The 19377-nt window shown below is 47.6% G+C and overlaps 1 pseudogene across 1 annotated transcript; it reads left to right on the top strand.

Annotated features, from left to right (window-relative positions):
* Window positions 1-2908: 2908 nt before the first annotated feature.
* On the top strand, window positions 2909-18427 carry LOC146345421 (protein CFDP2 pseudogene; annotated as a pseudogene). The gene is made up of 5 exons (XR_014792497.1): window positions 2909-3497; window positions 4181-5115; window positions 6379-8043; window positions 17689-17848; window positions 18189-18427. The product of XR_014792497.1 is annotated as a protein CFDP2 pseudogene (transcript).
* The last annotated feature ends 950 nt before the right edge of the window (window positions 18428-19377 follow it).

The raw sequence follows: 19377 nt of genomic DNA on the forward strand, positions 1-19377 counted from the left end.
TTCTGAGTTTGCTTTGAGTTTCATGCAAAACTGAAATTTCACCTGCACCTAGCACACAAGCCAGTGGGCCGAACTGCCTGGTCTTTGGGGGAGCGATGCCCTGGAGGGGTGCTGGGAGGGGCCCAGGTGTCACGCATGTGCATGGAAACAGGGAGAAGTTACAGCTCTTGGCTTTGGGAGATTTCCTGGAAAAACCCAAATTTCATCTGTGCCTGGAACACAAGCCAGTGGGCCAAAGTGCTTGGAATTTGGCAAGCGGGATGCCCTCGAGGGGGGCTGGGAGGGGCCCAGGTATCACACACGTCCATGGAAACAGGGAGAAGATACGGCTCTTTGCTTTCTAAGTTTCTTTGGAAAACCTCAGATTTCACCTTCGCCTAGCACAAAACCCACTGGACCAAAGTTTCTAAACATTTGCAGGTGGCCTCCTCTCCAGTAGGGTGGAGAGGTCCCCCAATTTCATGCCTGTATCCTAAACACTGAAAAAGTTAGGACCATTTGTGTTTTCCCATGCATGTCAATGGGAAAACGCCAAAACTGCGCAATCCGGATATCGAAATCTTGCTTTGGATTTGGATCCAAGTCAGATCAGAGGGGGTCTGAATTGGTCTGAGGTGGATTGGGGTTGCTTCAGATGATCCAAAGCAGCATCCGAAGTGGATTAGGGTGTCCATGCACAGCCCTACTTTTAAGAACCTAGCAATGCCCCTGGCTCCAGGAATTTGTCCAAGCCCTTTTTGAAGCCATCCAAATTGGTGGCCATCACTACATCTTGTGGTAGTGAACTCCATAGTTTGACTATGTGCTGTGTGAAGAAGTACTTCCTTTTACCTATCCTGAATCTCCCACCAATCAGTTTCATAGGATGACCCCATTGGGTTCTAGTATTACTTTCTCCACACTGTCCAGTTCTCCAGAACTGTCCAGAGTATTCTAAGTGTGGTTGCACCATAGATTTGTATACGGGCAGGAAGATATTGGCAGTTTTATTCTCAATTCCTTTTCTAATAATGCCTCACAATGAGTTTGCCTTTTTGACAGCAGCCGTACACTGGGTTGACATCTTCATCGAGCTGTCCACCACAGCCCCAAGATCTCTTTCTTGGTTGGTCACTGCTAGCTCAGATCCCATCAGGCTATACTTGGAGTTGGGATTTTTTGTCCCAACATGCATCACTTTACATTTGCTTACATTGAACTGCATTTGCGAATTGGAGACCCATTCTCCTTTGTCTCCCTTTACTCGCCTCTTTTCTAAGCTAAACAGTCCCATATGTTGCAACCTTTGAACTGTGTACAGTTCTGGCCTTCGCAAGTAAAAAAGGATATTGTACAGTTGGGAAAAGGTGCAGGAAAGGGCAGCCAAAATGATCAAGGGGCTGGACCAACTTCCCATAAGGAAAAGTCGCAATGTTTGGGGCTGCTTAGTTTAGAAAAAAGGTGAGTATGGGGAGAAAGTACAGAGGTGTACAAAGTTAGCCATGGTGTGGAGAAAGTGGGTGGAGAGATGTTTTCCTCCTTTTCCCATAATACTGGGACCCAGTGGGCTCATCCTAGGGAGCTGATTGGTGGGAGATTCAGGAAAGATAAAAGGAAGGGCTTAGAATAATAGAATCATAGAATAGTAGGGTTGGAAGGGGCCTACGAGGCCATCGAGTCCAACCCCCTGCTCAGTGCAGGAATCCAAGTCAGAGCATCCCTGACAGATGGCTGTCCAGCCCCGTCTTGAACGCCTCCAGTGTGGGAGAGCCCACCACCTCCCTAGGTGACTGGTTCCATTGTCATATTGCTCTAACAGTCTGGAAGTTTTTCCTGATGTTCAGCCGGAACCTGGCTTCCTGTCACTTGAGCCCATTCTTCCATGTCCTGCACTCTGGGATGATTGAGAAGAGATCCTGGCCTTCTTCTCTGTGACAACCTTTCAAGGACTTGAAGAGTGCTATCATATCTCCCCTCAGTCTTCTCAAGGCTAAACATGCCCAGTTCTTTCAGTCTCTCTTCATAGGGCTTTGTTTCCAGTCCTCTGACCATCTTTGTTGCCCTCCTCTGAACCCTCTCCAGTTTGTCTGCATCCTTCTTAAAGTGTGGTGCCCAGAACTGGACACAGTACTGCAGATGAGGCCTAACCAGTGCTGAGTAGAGGGGAACTAGTACTTCCCCGGATTTGGAAGCGATGCTTCTATGAATGCAGCCCAAAAGAGCATTGGCCTTTTTTGCAGCCACATCACATGGTTGGCTCATATTCAGCTTGTGATGGACAACAATTCCAAGATCCTTCCCGCTTGTAGTGTTGTTGAGCCACGTATCCCCCATCTTGTAGCTGTGCATTTGGTTTCTTTTTCCTTGGTGCAGAACTGGGCATTTATCCCTATTAAATGTCATTCTGTTGTTTTCTGCCCGGCGCTCCAGTCTATCCAGATCACTTTGAATTTTGTTTCTGTCTTCCAAAGTCGTAGCTATCCCGCCCAATTTTGTGTCATCTGCAAATTTGATCAGCATTCCCTGCACCTCCTCCTCCAAGTCATTCATACAAATGTGGAAGAGCGCTGGGCCTAGGACTGAGCCCTGCGGTACCCCGCTCGGGACCTCTCCCCAGTTGGAGAAGGTCCCAGTGATAAGCTTCTTCAAAGGGCACATATTTAGACTATGGAATTCGCTACCATGGGATGTAGCGAAGGTCACCAATTTATTTTGTTTCCCTTATTTGGCAAATTCCAGTTTCTTGCCTCCATCGTTCTCTGACTGTATCATTGCATTCGGAAATTGTGTGCCAATCTATTGCTCGGGCAGAGGTGCAGAACTGGTTTGGGGTGGGGGGACAGATTGCCCCCCACGCCCCACATCGGGGCCAGGTGACATCAGGGAGCGTGGTCCCGCCCCTGGCCTTACGTCAGGCATGTGGCCCCACCCCCGAGCTCCCCCTCCCCTTTTCGTCGTTCCGGAGGCAGGGGCGGTGCTGTGCCTCCTCCCGGCACAGAGGCAGTCCAAGCGGCCCGGCCCGCGGTCTCTGTTCCGACGAAGGGTGGCGGGGGGAGGCGGGGTGGCCCGGCCGCGAGACCGGCCCGTGTGCGGGAGGGCGCTGGCAACGGCGAGCTTCTGGGCGAACGTCCACGCCGGACTCCCCCACTCTTCCTTGTTTTGCTTCACCTCCACCCTGGAGAAAGCGCCCTCGTCCGCGAAGACTTGCCAACTCTGCTTCTCTGCGGCAGCTTTTGGAGAGTATATATATTAGATAATCTCCCCACTGACGCAGCAGGGCCACCTACACTTTCAGTCCTGCGCAGTTGTGTGGAAACCTGGCAGGTAGCCTATTTTAACACTGCAACAGCGGCATCTAGCGTCCAGAAAGATTGCTGCGGAACTATTCCAGGTGTCCCGCAAGACTGTAATGAAAGAAATAGGTAATCTTTTCTGGAGCAGAGAATTAAAACAAGATCTAACGCCTCAGTTTTCACCTGGCACCTGTTTCCTGCTAAAGGAGGAAGCAAGCCCACTCAGTAAGTTACGCGGAAATAATTTCATTGATAGGAGAGCTTTTGCACAGGGCTCAGTAACAGACTGAAAAGCTGTAGTTCTGTTGTTCAGACCTGCAAAGACATCCCTCCCCATCCCAACGGCATGCGAGGGGGAGCAGCAGTAGGCTTTTCCCAAGGCCGTGGCGACAGTGCAGCACACGGTCTCCCCAGCTACCAACCATAGCCCCAGACGCATCGGGAAAAGACCAGCAGCAAGAGTGCTGCATTTATGGTGCCATAGAACAACCCCTCACGACGGCACCTGAACAGTGGAGCCACCCCCAGTGATGCCAGTGCAGTGGAGCCGCGCCCTGGCAGCTGCTCCAAGGCAGGACCAGCCCCTAAGCCTCCATGGCATAGCAGCAGCCATGGCACGTTAATGGCATGGAAACACCCACCCAGTCCAGCCACAGAGCAGGAAAGCTCTCCTTCCCGGCAGCATGAACAGGGACTGGCAGGCACAGGCCTTAACTGCCTCTGAAATGTGATGCTGTTTCTGGGGGAGGAGATGCTTCTTCTACAGCAGGCAGGTCAGCATAATAGATTTGCATCACGGGGCCCCTTTATTCATACAAAGGAATTTTTTAACATAGTAATCTTGGTGTTTGGCTTCTGGATTCTGCCAATGAATTGTAGAACAAAATATTTCCATTTTTGATTTCCAGATTCCATCATGTTTCCTTGAGTTCTTGAGAAATTATGCTCCAGTCGTTTGATTCTTACCTGGCAGGTCAGTTCTAGAAGTTGGTGCTGGGGGACTATTGCTCTGTGCCCTTGTGCAATTATGGCCTGGGGTTCTGCAAGACTCCATTTTCTTTCTCCATGCTGTTCAACATCTACATGAAACTGCTGAGTGAAGTAATCAAAGAGGCTCTTGTTGAGGGTGAAAGTGGAGAGTGCAAAAGCTGGTTTGAAACTCAACATTAAAAAAACTAAGATCATGGCATCTGGCCCCATCACTTCCTGGCACATGGAAGGGGAAGAAATGGAAGCAGTGACAGATTTTATTTTCTTGGGCTCCAAGGTCACCACAGACGGTGACTGTAGCCATGAAATTAAAAGACACTTGCTCCTTGGGAGGAAAGCTATGGCAAACCTAGACAGCATAGTAAGAAGCAGAGACATCAGCTTGCCGACAAAGATTTGTATAATCAAAGCTATGGACTATAAGGAAGGCTGAGCGCCGAAGAATTGATGCTTTCGAACTGTGGTGCTGGAGAAGACTCTTACGAGTCCCCTGGACTGCAAGGAGGTCAAATCACTCCATCCTAAAGGAAATCAACCCTGAGTGCTCATTGGAAGGACAGATACTGAAGTTGAAGCTCAAATATTTTGGCCACCCTATGCAAAGAAAAAATTCCCTGGAAAAGACCCTGATGCCAGGAAAGACTGAAGGCAAAAGGAGAAGGGGACGGCAGAGGATGAGATGGCTAGATAGCATCACCGATGCAATGAATATGAGCTTGAGCACACTCCGGGAGAGAGCGGAGGACAGGAAGGCCTGACATGCTATGGTCCATGGGGTCACGAAGAGTCGGACACGACTTAATGACTGAACAACAATTATCGATATGCTGATGACACCCAGACAGATTAACAGGTGTGCTCACCAGTGCAATGATGTCTGTGTTTTCACCGCACAAGGTTTTGTGAATAGCAACTCTGACCATTAATTATCACTGTCTGTACTTTTCGCATTTCAATTCCCTCTGACCACACTGTTTACAATCCCCCACCCTCACCCCCAACCATGAGTATATAAATCTGCCACCTTGAGGTTAACACTTCATGCACCTGATAAAGTGGACAGTGGCCATGAAAGTTTATTCCACAAGACTCTAAGTTGTTTTTCCAGGCCTTTGCTCTGTTTCAGCATGGCTCTTCTTATGGTCTTAGAAGCCTGTGTTGAACAATTACAAAATGATGGCCAATTGAAATTCATTTTGGGCAACAACACAAAATTTGTACCACACTGATGCTGAGAAAATGAAATTTTAAAAATTGAAAATGGCTGCCAGAACCACTACATTTCAATTAAAACTGAAATGTATGCATCATTTTGTAATCAAAACAACAATGTAAAGATTACAACTCCAAAAATAGCACCTGGTATTATTGTAGAACAACTCTTTACAACTTCAAGTTGTGAAGGTAGGCCTTGTAAGTAGTTTGGTTCAGGCGAGGTGCCTGATGGGATTGAGAGAGAGAGAGAGAGAGAGTGTGTGTGTGTGTGGCCATGAGAAGGTAATTGTAACTTGCTCATAAGCAAGAAATTCCTATCCACCAAAGTAACTCATCCCTAAAAATAAGAAGGCCGCTGTGCTGATAAGGCTGTGCTGAATATGCTCTGACACAGCATAGACTGTGTTCCTCAGTGCAGGAAGCCTGATTCCCAGGCAGTCTCCCATCCAAGTACCAACCAGAGCTGACCCTGCTTCGCTTCCGAGATCAGACAAGATCAGGCACATCCAGCCCTTTGCTCAGATGAGTCATTCAATAAAAAAGAAAGAAAGAAAAGGGTGTGTGTTTGTGTGTGTGGCAGGGAGGGAGGATTTGCTCTTCAAGTACTTGAAAGGTTGTCACAGAGAGGAAGGCCAGGATCTCTTCTTGATCATCCCAGAGTGCAGGACACGAAATCATGGGCTCAAGTGACAGGAAGCCAGATTCCAGCTGAACAGCAGGAAAACTTCCAGACTGTTAGAGCAATATGACAATGGAACCAGTCACCTAGGGAGGTGGTGGGCTCTCCAACCCTACTATTCTATGATTCTATAAACACTAATTGGTTTCTGAGCATGCACAGTGTGTTTTTCTTTGTTCTCCAACTTTCAGTCTGTATAAACACATCCTGTTTTCTTTTTAGGGAAGAGAGATAGTTTCATCTGTCTCTCCCACGGCCGTGATGTGCTGTAATAAATTTCTGACTGTTCAACCTAACCTGCCTTGGATATTTCTGTAAAAATTTGGTGCCATGACTCAGATCCCAAATGCTGAGGAGAATCGAACCAATTTGGACTGCCATTCACTGAACATCCCAGAAGCACACACCAAGGTAAGAGACCTTTTGAAATCTCGAAGTCTGGGACTCAGTGTGAGGCTGTCCATGGAACTATTCTGCCTTGGCTGATGGGATACCACCATTAAAGAGAGTCAGTAATTTAAGCACTTGGTAAGTTTTTGTTCCCCTTCATGGATCACTGCCTTGTTGTGGCGAAGGGGCTTGCGTAACTCAGTGAAGCCATAAGCTACGCCGTGCAGGGCCACCCAAGACGGACAGGTCATGGCAGAGAGTTCTGACAAAATGTGGTCCACTGGAGAAGGAAATGGCAACCCACTCCAGTATTCTTGCCAAGAAAACCCCATGGAATGTATCACAAGGCTAAAAGAGATGACGCCGGAAGATGAGCCCCTCAGGTCGGAAGGTGTCCAATATGCTACTGGGGAAGAGCAGAGGGTATTTCCAAGTAGCGCCAGAAAGAGTGAAGTGGCTGGGCCAAACCCGAAAGGACACTCAGCTGTGGATGTGTCTGGTGGTGAAAAGAAAATCCGATGCTGTAAAGAACAATATTGTTTAGGAACCTGGAATGTCAGATCAATGAATCAAGGTAAGCTGGAGGTGGTCAAACATGAGATGGCAAGATTGAACGTCGACATCTTGGGAATCAGCGAACTAAAATGGACAGGCATGGGCGAATTTAATTCAGGTGACCATCATATCTACTATTGTGGGCAAGAATCCCTTAGAAGAAATGGAGTAGCACTCATAGTCAACAAAAGGGTGGGAAAAGCAGTACTGGGGTACAATCTTAAAAAGGATAGAATGATCTCAGTACGAATCCAAGGCAAACCATTCAACATCACAGTAATTCAAGTCTATGCCCCAACCACTGAGGCCGAAGAAGCTGAGGTTGATCGGTTCTATGAAGACCTACAACACCTTCTAGAATTAACACCAAAAAAAGATGTCCTCTTCATCATAGGGGATTGGAATGCTAAAGTAGGAAGTCAAGAAATCACGGGGATAACAGGCAGGCATGGCCTTGGTGTACAAAATGAAGCAGGACAAAAGCTAATAGAGTTTTGCCAAGAGAACATGCTGATCATAGCAAACACTCTTTTCCAACGGCACAAGAGGCGACTCTACACATGGACATCACCAGATGGTCAATATCGAAATCAGATTGATTATGTCCTTTGCAGCCAAAGATGGAGAAGCTCTATACAGTCAGTAAAAACAAGACCTGGAGCTGACTGTGGCTCAGATCATGAGCTGCTTCTTGCAAAATTTCGGCTTAAATTGAAGAACGTAGGGAAAACCACTAAACCGTTCAGGTATGACCTAAATCATATCCCTGATGAATATACAGTGGAGGTGAGGAATAGATTTCAGGGATTAGACCTGATAGACAGAGTGCCTGAGGAACTATGGACGGAGGTCCGTAACAATGTTCAGGAGGCAGCAACTCAATCCATCCCAAAGAAAAAGAAATGCAAAAAAGCCAAGTGGCTGTCTGATGAGGCTTTACAAGTAGCTGAGGAAAGAAGGGAAGCGAAAAGCAAGAGAGAAAGGGGAAGATATTTCCAATGAATGCAGAGTTCCAGAGAATAGCAAGGAGAGACAAGAAGGCCTTCTTAAATGAACAATGCAAAGAAATCGAGGAAAACAACAGAATGGGAAAGACTAGAGATCTTTTCAAGAAAATCGGAGATATCCAGGGAACGTTTTGTGCAAAGACGGGCATGATAAAGGACAAAGAAGGCAGGGACCTAACAGAAGCAGATGAGATTAAGAAGAGGTGGAAAGAATACACAGAAGAACTATACAGGAAAGATCTTAAAGTCCCTGATAACCATGATAGTGCGGTCACTGAACTTGAGCCGGACATCCCAGAGAGTGAAATCAAGTGGGCCTTAGGAAGCATTAGTAACACCAAAGCTAGCGGAGATGACAGTATTCCAGCTGAGCTATTTAAAATCCTAAAACATGATGCTGTTAAAGTGCTGCATTCAATATGCCAACAAATTTGGAACACTCGACAGTGGCCACAAGACTGGAAAAGGTCAGTTTACATCCCAATTCCAAAGAAGGGCAATGCCAAAGAGTGTTCAAACTACCGTACAATTGCACTTATTTCAAATGCCAGCAAGGTGATGCTCAAAATCCTACAAGCTAGGCTTCAGCAGCATGTGAACCGAGAACTACCAGAAGTACAAGCTGGGTTTCGAAGAGGCAGAGGAACTAGAGATCAAATTGCCAACGTTCGCTGGATCATGGAGAAAGCAAGAGAATTCCAGAAAAACGTCTATTTCTGCTTCATTGACTACGCTAAAGCCTTTGATTGTGTGGATCACAACAAACTGTGGCAAATTCCGGAAGAGATGGGAGTACCAGACCACCTTACCTGTCTCCTGAGAAACCTGTACGAGGGCCAAGAAGCAACAGTAAGAAGCAGACATGGAACAACCGATTGGTTCAAAATTGGGAAATGAGTACAACAAGGCTGTATATTGTTGCCCCGCTTATTTAATTTATATGCAGAGTACATCTTGAGAAACGCTGGGTTGGATGAATCACAGGTCAGAATTAAGATTGCTGGGAGAATTATCAACAACCTCAGATACGCAGACGATACCACCCTAATGGCAGAAAGCGAAGAGGATCTCAAGAGCCTCTTGTTGAGGGTGAAAGTGGAGAGTGCAGAAGCTGGTTTGAAACTCAACATTAAAAAAACTAAGATCATGGCATCTGGCCCCATCACTTCCTGGCATATAGAAGGGGAAGAAATGGAAGCAGTGACAGAGTTTATTTTTTGGGGCTCCAAGATCACCGCAGATGGTAACTGTAGCCATGAAATTAAAAGACGCTTGCTCCTTGGGAGGAAAGCTGTGGCAAACCTAGACAGCATAGTAAGAAGCAGAGACATCACCTTGGCTCAGTCTTCTCCCAAAAGACGGTATATGACCCCCCTGGCAAAGGCGAAGTACAGGCTGAAGGGGTAGGATTGCAGCTTGAGATCGATAAGCATACGTTCAAGGAACACCTAATTACTTTGAATGAGTTCAAATCTCCAGGGCCAGATGAACTGCATCCTAGAGTAATAAAGGAACTGGCGGAAGAACTCTCAGAACCGCTGTCTATTCTCTTTGAGAAATCATGGAGGATGGGGGAAGTGCCAGATGACTGGAGGAGGGCTAACGTTGTCCCTATCTTCAAAAAGGGTAAAAAGGAGGAACCTGGGAACTACAGACCAGTCATTCTGACATCAATCCCTGGGAAAATTCTGGAGCAGATGATAAAGCAATCCATCTGGAAGCACCTTGAAAACAATGCCGTGATTTCAGACAAATCTGATCTCATTTTTTGATCAAGTCACCTCCCTTGTAGACCGTGGGAATGCTGTAGACATCAGATCACTATCTGGTGACGTTGGACTTCTTGGTTCCACAACCCCTCCGCAGGGGTGGAGGACCCATTAAAATGGTCCGCCCCAGGCGTCTTATGGATCCAAATGGATTCCTGAACGCGCTTGGGGATTCTCTGGGGCATGCCAACGGCCACTCGGTGGGTGGCTGGAATGCCGCAATCACTGGGGCATTAGATCGGGTGGCTCCGAAACACCCTCTCCCCCTGAACAGGGCTCGGACTGCACCATGGTTCAATCCGCAGTTACCAGCTCTGAAACAGGAGGTGAGACGGCTAGAGCGCCGGTGGCGGAAGTCTCGCTCCAAAGACGATCAGACACGGGCTAGAGCTGTATCTTCAGCCTATCACGTGGCGGTGAAGGCAGCAAAAAAGGAATATTATGCTGCCTCCATCGCGTCTGCAGAGCGCTGCCCCAGGAGGCTGTTCCAAGTGGTCCGGAGCCTGGTCGGTCCTGTGGCTCCGAAACCACTGGAGCATTCTAAGGCCTCCTGTGAGGCTTTGGCAAGGCACTTTGCAGATAAAATTGATGAGATTAGGTGTGTTACTCTGCACACTGCGGATACAGTTAGTGAGCAAGAGGCGGCCTGTGGCAAACCAGTTTTGTGGGATCAGTTCCAGCTTCTTCCTCCTGATGAAGTGGACAAGGTGCTTTCATCTGTAAGGCCGACCACCTGCTTACTTGATCCTTGCCCATCTTGGCTCATTATGAGCTGCAGAGAGAGACTGGGTGAGGGGATCAAGGCGGTGGTGAACGCCTCCCTTGAGGAGGGAGTGATGCCATCAGCCCTCAAGGAGGCAGTGATAAGACCGCTCTTAAAGAAGCCCTCCTTGGATCCTCAAGTTCTGAACAACTTTCGCCCAGTCTCAAATCTGCCATTTTTGGGCAAGGTGATTGAGCGGGTGGTGGCGGTGCAGTTGAAGGCACACTTGGAAGAAACTGATTATCTAGACCCATTTCAGTCGGGCTTCAGGCCTGGGCATGGGACAGAAACGGCCTTGGTCGCCTTGGTGGATGATATGAGGAGGGCTCTGGATAGGGGTGAATGCTCCATCCTTGTTCTCCTCGACCTCTCAGCAGCTTTTGATACCGTTGACCACGGTATCCTCCTGGACCGCCTGGAGGGGTTGGGCATTGGAGACACTGTATTGCGGTGGTTCCGGTCCTTCCTCTCCGGCAGGTACCAGAGGGTAGCACTGGGAGAGGAGGTTTCGGAGCCATGGCCACTTACTTGTGGGGTGCCACAGGGTTCCATCCTCTCCCCGATGCTATTTAACATCTATGTGAAGCCACTGGGGGCTATCACCAGGAGGTTTGGGGTGCAGTGTCATCAATATGCGGATGAGACGCAGCTCTACCTCTCATTCAAATCTTCACCAAGGTTGGCTGTAGAATCCCTGTCCAAATGTCTGGAGACGGTGAGTGGCTGGATGGGGAGGAATAAGCTGAAGCTGAACCCTGACAAGACCGAGGTACTTTTGGTGGGAGACAAGAGGAGGCTGGGGGACGTTGACCTGGTGTTGAATGGGGTACGGCTACCCTTGAAAGACCAGGTCCGCAGCCTGGGGGTCATTTTGGACTCCCAGCTGTCCATGGAGGCTCAGGTGTCAGCTGTGAGCCAGACAGCGCTGTATCACCTCCATCTGATACGGCGGCTGCGCCCCTTCCTTCCCGACCATCTGCTCCCATCGGTAGTACATGCCCTGGTCTCCTCTCGTTTAGACTACTGTCATGCGCTCTACGTGGGGTTACCCTTGAAGACGGTTCGGAAGCTGCAGCTGGTACAGAACGCGGCGGCTCGCCTGATTAAAGGCAGCCGCCGGCGAGATCACATCACTCCAGTGCTGAAGGAGTTGCACTGGTTACCAGTTGTTTTCCTGGCCAAATTCAAGGTGTTGGTTTTGACCTTTAAAACCTTATATGGTTCCGGCCCAGCCTATCTTAAGGAGCGCCTCCAGCAGCACCGGACAGGCCGCTTAACAAGATCAGCCTCGGATGGCCTTCTCTCTGTCCCATCAGCCAGGACAGCTAGACTGGTGGGGATGAGGGAGAGGGCCTTTTCTGTGGTGGCCCCCACTCTGTGGAACTCCCTCCCTAGGGAACTCCGTCATGCCCCCTCTTTAATGAGCTTCCGTCGTGCATTAAAAACGTGGTTGTTCAGGCAGGCATTTGGGGTGGGTTAGGGTATTTTAAAAAAAATGTTTATGGTAAAATTTTATTGTTTTAAATTGTTTTATGGTGGGTTGTACATCGCCCAGAGTGGCTGGGTGACCAGTCAGATGGGCGATTAATAAATTTAATAAATAAAATAAAATAAATAAATATACCTCGACTTCAGCAAAGCTTTCGACAAAGTGCCCCATGATATCCTTATGAGCAAACTAGCTCCAAGTGGGCTAGATGAAACAGCGATCCGGTGGGTCCCCAGTTGGCTACAGAATCGGACTCCAAGAGTGCTTCTCAATGGGACCTTCTCAAGCTGGGGAGAGGTAACGAGTGGGGTACCGCAGGGCTCAGTCCTGGGCCCAGCACTCTTCCACATTTTTATTAATGACTTGGAGGAGGAGGTGCAGGGAATGCTGATCAGATTTGCAGATGACACCAAATTGGGAGGGATAGCTAATACTTTGGAAGACAGAAACAAAATTCAAAGTGATCTGGATAGACTGGAGCGCTGGGCAGAAAACAACAGAATGACATTTAATAGGGACAAATGCCAAGTTCTGCACCTAGGAAAAAGAAACCAAATGCACAGTTACAAGATGGGGGATACGTGGCTCAACAACACTACAAGTGAGAAAGATCTTGGAATTGTTGTCGATCACAAGCTGAATATGAGCCAACAATGTGATGTGGCTGCAAAAAAGGCAAATGCTCTTTTGGGCTGCATTAATAGAAGCATAGCTTCCAAATCCGGGGAAGTACTAGTTCCCCTCTACTCAGCACTGGTTAGGCCTCATCTGGAGTACTGTGTCCAGTTCTGGGCACCACACTTTAAGAAGGATGCAGACAAACTGGAGACGGTTCGGAGGAGGGCAACAAAGATGATCAGAGGACTGGAAACAAAGCCTTATGAAGGCCTATGAAGCCCTATTATTATTCAATAATAGTCTTCAGACACATGTAGGAAGAAAGCCAGACTATGAAGCACATGGTCTTCAATGTCTATATACTAATGCCCAGAGTATGGGAAACAAACAGAAGGAACTTGAACTCTTAATACAAGAGGGAAATTATGACCTGATAGGTATAACTGAGACTTGGTGGGATGACTCTCATGACTGGAATACAGCAATTGAAGGATATAACTTGTTCAAAAAGAACAGGAGGAACAGAAAGGGAGGTGGGATTGCACTGTATGTGAAAAATACATATCTCTGCACAGAAATACAGGAGGAGGAGCTTGGTAGCCCCATCGAGAGCATCTGGGTTGAAATAAATGGAGCAAAGAATAAAAGCAACCTGGTGGTCGGAGTCTACTACCGGCCACCCAATCAAGGAGAAGACGAGGATGAAACTTTTGAAAAGCAAATAGCCAGTGTTTTAAGGAAGCATGATGTAGTAGTAATGGGGGACTTCAATTTCCCCGATATTTGTTGGGAGACAAATTCTGCAAAACATGGCCCCTCCAGGAAATTCCTGACTTGTGTGGCGGATAACTTCCTCCTACAGAAAGTAGAGGAAGGAACTAGAGGATCGGCTATCCTTGACTTGATCCTAACCAACAGAGATGACTTAGTGGATAAAGTAGCAGTTACAGGAACTCTGGGGGAAAGCGACCATGTTGCACTTGAGTTCTTGGTTCTAAGGGAAGCAAAAGCCGAGTGTAGTCAAACGCGTACCCTGGATTTTAGGAAAGCTGATTTTCATAAACTCAGAACAATGATCAGTAAGGTCCCATGGCAAGCGATGCTAGCGAGAAAAGGAGTCCAAGATGGGTGGGAGCTTTTAAAAAAGGAAATTCTCAAGGCACAATCGCAAGCAATTCCAACAAGAAGAAAAGGTGGAAGACAACAGAAGAAGCCAATGTGGCTTCACAAAAAGCTTAGGGATGACCGGAAAACAAAAAAGGACACATATAAGAAGTGGAAAGAAGGCCAAGTAACAAAGGAAGAGTACAGGCAGGTAGCACAGAATTGCAGGGATGGCGTCAGGAAGGCTAAAGCTGAGAATGAGCTGAGGTTAGCAAGGGATGTTAAAAACAACAAAAAGGCTTTCTTCAGCTACGTGCATAGTAAAAGGCAGAGGAAAGAAATGGTGGTTCAGCTATTAAATAAGGATGGCAAAACGATAACAGATGACAAAGAAAAGGCAGAGGTGCTCAATTCCTACTTTGGCTCAGTCTTCTCCCAAAAGAGGGTCTATGACCCCCCTGGCAAAGGCGAAGTACTGGCTGAAGGGGCAGGATTGCAGCTTGAGATCGACAGGCATATGGTCAAGGAACACCTAATTACTTTGAATGAGTTCAAATCTGCAGGGCCAGATGAACTGCATCCTAGAGTCATAAAGGAACTGGCAGAAGAACTCTCAGAACCGCTGTCTATTCTCTTTGAGAAAACATGGAGGACGGGGGAAGTGCCAGATGACTGGAGGAGGGCTAACGTTGTCCCTATCTTCAAAAAGGGTAAAAAGGAGGAACCTGGGAACTACAGACCAGTCAGTCTGACATCAATCCCTGGGAACATTCTGGAGCAGATGATAAAGCAATCCATCTGGAAGCACCTTGACAACAATGCCGTGATTACTCGAAGCCAACATAGATTTGTCAAAAACAAGTCCTGCCAGACAAATCTGATCTCATTTTTTGATCAAGTAACCTCTCTTGTAGACCGTGGGAATGCTGTAGACATCATATACCTCGACTTCAGCAAAGCTTTCGACAAAGTGCCCCATGTTATCCTGATGAGCAAACTAGCTCAAAGTGGGCTAGATGAAACAACGATCCGGTGGATCCACAGTTGGCTACAGAATCGGACTCAAAGAGTGCTTCTCAATGGGAACTTCTCAAACTGGGGAGAGGTCACAAGTGGGGTACCGCAGGGCTCAGTCCTGGGCCCAGTGCTCTTCAACATTTTTATGAATGACTTGGAGGATGAGGTGCAGGGAATGCTGATCAAATTTGCAGATGACACAAAATTGGGAGGGATAGCTAATACTTTGGAAGATAGAAACAAAATTCAAAGTGATCTGGATAGACTGGAGCGCTGGGCAGAAAACAACAGAATGACATTGAATAGGGATAAATGCCAAGTTTTGCACCTAGGAAAAAGAAACCAAATGCACAGTTACAAGATGGGGGATACGTGGCTCAACCACACTACAAGCGAGAAGGATCTTGGAATTGTTGTCCATCACAAGCTGAATATGAGCCAACAATGTGATGCGGCTGCAAAAAAGGCAAATGCTATTTTGGGCTGCATTCATAGAAGCATCGCTTCCAAATCCCGGGAAGTCCTAGTTCCCCTCTACTCAGCACTGGTTAGGCCTCATCTGGAGTACTGTGTCCAGTTCTAGGCACCACACTAAGAAGGATGCAGACAAGCTGGAGAGGGTTCAGAGGAGGGCAACAAAGATGATCAGGGGACTGGAAACAAAGCCCTATGAAGAGAGACTGAAAGAACTGGGCATGTTTAGCCTTGAGAAGAGAAGACTGAGGGGAGATATGATAGCGCTCTTCAAGTACTTGAACGGTTGTCACAGAGAAGGCCAGGATCTCTTCTTGATCATCCCAGAGTGCAGGACACGGAATAATGGGCTCAAGTGACAGGAAGCCAGATTCAGGTTGAACATCAGGAAAAACTTCCTGACTGTTAGAGCAATACGACAGTGGAAACAATTCCCTAGGGAGGTGGTGGGCTCTCCGACACTGGAGGCGTTCAAGACAAGGCTGGACAGCCATCTGTCAGGTCTGCTCTGACTTGGATTCCTGCATTGAGCAGGGGGTTTGACTCGATGGCCTTGTAGGCCCCTTCCAACCCTACTATTCTATGATTCTATGACAAAGATTCATATAATCAAAGCTATGGTTTTCCCAGTAGCAACGTATGGCTGTGAGAACTGGAGTATAAGGAAGGCTGAGCGCCGAATAATTGATGCTTTCGAACTGTGGTGCTGGAGAAGACTCTTACGAGTCCCCTGGACTGCAAGGAGGTCAAATCAATCAATCCTAAAGGAAATCAACCCTGAGTGCTCATTGGAAGGACAGATACTGAAGCTGAAGCTCAAATATTTTGGCCACCTAATGCGGAGAGAAAACTCCCTGGAAAAGACCCTGATGCTGGGAAAGATTGAAGGCAAAAGGAGAAGGGGACGGCAGAGGATGAGATGGCTAGATAGCATCACTGATGCAATGAATATGAATTTGAGCACACTCCGAGAAAGAGCGGAGGACAGGAAGGCCTGGCATGCTATGGTCCATGGGGTCATGAAGAGTTGGACACGACTTAACGACTGAACAACAACAACAACAAAATGGAAAATGGAAGAACTGGAGGTATATTATGGGTGCACAAAAGATGCACACAAACAAGTGTAAACTGCACCAAGGGAAAATCTTGGGCAGTGCAATCCTAGTGCCTGATGAGGAGAGTGCTGACACTGGAGCCTCTGAGATATCCAAACTCTGCCGAAAGAAGCCTGGCAGGTCAGAAGGGAGGAAGGAGCAGGGATTTTGTTTTCTGTCTTCCATTGTTGTGAGCAGCGGGAGGAAAATTAGTGATGACGGTTCCAGAGCTGACGTAAATCCCCCACCCCCAGGTTGGGGTTGCACGTAGGGCTGGGAGGGACCTCTTCCGGCATGCCCAGGGACAGCCCAGCGATTCACCCCCTTTTCCTGCTCTCTGACTTCAGAGCTGTGATTCAAGAGAGCAGTGGCTAAGGATGTTTCTGCAGGGACTAGGAAGGGGTCCTGGGCTCAGATCTCCCCTTCCAAGGTTGGACATCTCTCTACGGCCTTGAAGGGGTGGTGGTGGTCTAATCTATTCTATGGTCCCTCAAGCAGCCTCAGTACTTGGGAACTCTCCCTGACTATTTTCTTGGTTCACAGCTTTTCATAAAAATAAGTTAAGTTCTGTTCATCTCCGCTGGCTGTTTTAGTGTTCCACTGGCTTCTTGTTGCTTCCTGTATTTTTCTAAAAGTTAAGTGTATTTTGTTTCATTAGCATGTAAAGGGCTTAATTTATATTACTGTTTTTGTGACCCACCTCAACAATATTTTTATTAAAATGTAGGGTGACATATTTTAAAATAATAACTAGCATAGAAGTCACCTTTTCTGCAAATACTGTACACTGTGGGTTGACATCTTCATTGGTTATTCATCAGACCCCATCAATGTATATGTGAAATTAGAATGTTTTGCCCTGATGGTCATCACTTTGCACTTGGGGCCAAACTGATCTTGACACCATTCATGCAATTAGCAACTATCTGAATGGTTTTTAAAGTGTAAATAGTAGCTGCAGGGGCCCGATTCAGACTGTGACCGGGGAGGCGGGCGGGAGACGCTGGACTTGAACTGTTTGGCCCCTGCTGCAGTTCTGATCTGTAACAGGCCCCAACCCCTGCTCTTTGTACTGGATGGAAGCCTTCATCACTACACAATCCAAGGAGGATTTCTTTAGGAGTGATCTCACAACCACCTAAGGCAGCTGGGACCACTCCCACTCTAGCCAGGTGGCTTGTGAGCTGCAGGTTCACCTTGGCATTGCTTGCCTTGCGTGACAACTTTTGTGGTATGTGGACTGGTGTAGTCTCCACCTCTGCACAGCACCTACAGGAAGGGCTGCTGGCAGGCTGGACACACCTGGACGTACTGCCTTTGCCCCTGCCATGTTCACTTTTGCCTGCCAATGGCCAACACCTTGGGCTATTGCTTTGGCATTAAACTCTTGCTTGGCTTTGACTGGTCTGGTTAGTGGCTTCTTTGGGGGAGTTGCTTGTGGTGATCAGCCCCATCCTTCACATCTCCAGGCAAAACCTGAAGCTTCTTCTTGTTTGATGCTGACCTTGTACTCCTACCCCCCACCTCTGTTGGAGAACTCTGGATCATGGAGCCCAATTCAGGAATCATTGAGGCCAATTCAGTGCCTTCGGTATGGTGTAGATTCCACAGTGGCATCATCTTGCACTGAGCCCACAGTTTCTAATTGCAATCTACACCTGTCCTTATTTATATGAAAGCAGTTATTTAACCCAATCGACCAATGCTAACATGGCTTTGAAAGCTGTCTTCCATGCATGAAACTTCCAGTGAAGCCTCAACAGGCCCCTGAGCAGGGAGGGCAAGCCAGACTCCAGGGGTGGGGCAAGATCTCTGTCCCCACAGGCATCACCCAACTCAGACACAACACCAGGAGCAGTGTCAAGGTGAGGCTGAGCATGGCTGAGGGGGCAGCAACAGAGAAAGGGGGTGCTGAAGTGACTGCTCATTCACCCTTGGAACAGCTGGAAGGGAGTGGGGGTCTCCATGGTTTATCTCCCCTCTTCTGACCATGGACAGTTTTTTTTATTATTTCTAATGGGAAAGCAGTGCCTTAATCTGTTTGGCAGTTTGGTGCTTGAGTTCAACATGCTTCAAGGGTCAGTAGGTTTTGGATTGTGCAGGATTGTGCAGCTTGCAAAGAAGTCAGGGCTTGCTTAACTGGAAGAGCAGTGAAGATGCAGCTGCCTGCATGTGCATCAGCCTCTTTCTGGAAGGGAATAGTTAGGATCTAGACTTAGAATTAAGGAACCCCAAAAGGTCATTCTGTCCAGATACTTCTGGAAGATGGCTGTTGCTCAGGAAGTATTATAGACAAACATGTTAAACAGATGAGGGGGTGTCTCTAATTGGTCTTGCTTCTGTTGGTGAAGAGTGTGGGATGCTTCAAAGAGCACCCTCAGCCTGAGAAGATGTTCTGATGAACCTGGGCAGTTGCCTCACAACAGGCTGCCAGTTTTGAGACTTAGAGCATTTCTACATGAGGTTTTTATTGCATGCTCTTGACTACTCACTCACGGAGGTTTGTGGTTCCTTTACACGACCTCCAGGACATCTCTCATGCTTTCTGCCCTTTATCCCACTTTTAAAAAGATGAGATAACTTGATAAGGAACACTAATTCAATGTATCAGCAGTAATGATGGAGTTGTGCCAAAAACACAGCATCATCTAGTGGCTGTAAAATGAAACATATAGAACTTGCCCAGAAAGGCAGCCCCCTGCCCCGCTGCCTGTGTCAGGAGACGATCTTAATCCCGCAAAGAATCCAGAAGCAGAAGCCTCAGTAAGTTGTAGGATAAATAGCCTAGTGTGGTGTAGCCCTTAAGTACTTTCCCAGCTGCACTGGCTGCCAGTCCCTGTCCAGGTCCAATTCCAAGTGTTGGTATTAACATTCAAAGCCCTAAATGGCTTGGGGCCAGGTTACATGAAGGATTGTCTCCTCACGTAGGTACCTGCCA

Source organism: Heloderma suspectum, chromosome 5 (genome assembly GCF_057233095.1).
Source record: "Heloderma suspectum isolate Gila_16-S chromosome 5, 16-S_ref, whole genome shotgun sequence".
NCBI classification, from domain to species: Eukaryota; Metazoa; Chordata; class Lepidosauria; order Squamata; family Helodermatidae; genus Heloderma; species Heloderma suspectum.